Source organism: Haplochromis burtoni, unplaced genomic scaffold (genome assembly GCF_018398535.1).
Source record: "Haplochromis burtoni strain Fernald_Lab_line unplaced genomic scaffold, NCSU_Asbu1 Contig_214, whole genome shotgun sequence".
NCBI lineage: Eukaryota > Metazoa > Chordata > Actinopteri > Cichliformes > Cichlidae > Haplochromis > Haplochromis burtoni.
This window is the reverse complement of record NW_024582575.1, coordinates 212,030-213,075: the sequence shown is the minus strand read 5'-3', so window position 1 is coordinate 213,075 and position 1,046 is coordinate 212,030.

Sequence of the window (1,046 nt, the reverse complement as noted above, 5' to 3'; positions counted from 1 at the left end):
CGCGTCGCTGTGACGTAATCGGCCTTAAAATGCGGCCTTTAAGGCTGCAGACCCTGAATTGGGATACAGCCATGTTGTCTTGTCCACGTTCTTTTAGGTTTCCTGTTTTACTTTGAAGGGTCTGCTGTTCCATGTTCAGTGTTCCCTGCTGTTCAGGTTCATTTGTGTCAGCTGTGTTTCTTCAGGTGTTCTCACTTCCCTCATTGCCCTCCTGTGTATCGTCTTCTGTCTTCCTCTGTTCAGCATCGTGTTCTTCAATTCGCAGGATTATTTTCAAGCTTCGGTTCAGGTTCATGTCATCGTTTGCTTATCAGAGTTCTTGTTATAGTTCACCTTTGCTTTTTGTGTTTCTCATGAGCCTGAATAAATGGCTCGCTTTTTAACTTTCGTCCTGTCCTTTGTGTGTCTGATTTTGGGTCCACACCTTAAACACACCGGCCATCCTGGCCATAACAGATGGTTTACTTCAGCAGCTGTTGGATCATATATGGTTTATAAAACATGGACACTTTCTCCAGTTCTTTGAGTCTCACCGTTAGTGTTTTGTCCACTCCAGTTCTGTGTTTTCTGATTTCTAAGTGATTATATTTGCTGTATCAAATCTAACACTAGTTCTTTACTAATTTGGGGTCGCTGATGTCATAAATAACACCCGTTGCAGATGTGACACACGTAAACACGATCGCGAAGCTTTCATCTGCGAATGCTTCACTTATTTTGGTTTGAAACCAGAAAACCAAGACGACCTGTGACACCTGATTCAGTGTGTTGGGCGTGTGTGGATAACTTGATGGTGATGTTTTGCCTCCAGATGCACATTATTCTGGTGATGAAGACTTTGAAGATCCATCCCCTTGGAGCTCATCAGTTACTCACTTAGCCAGAGTTAAATGACTGAGTATGAGATCTGCCAGAGGAAGCAGCTGTCGGCTCAGTGAGAGTAACCTCCTGCCTCCAGGAGCCAAATTTGCTTTTTACAGGCATCACAAGACCGATCTTAATCCAGTGTTTGAAATGCACGATGACCTTGTGTGTGTTGTTGTTGT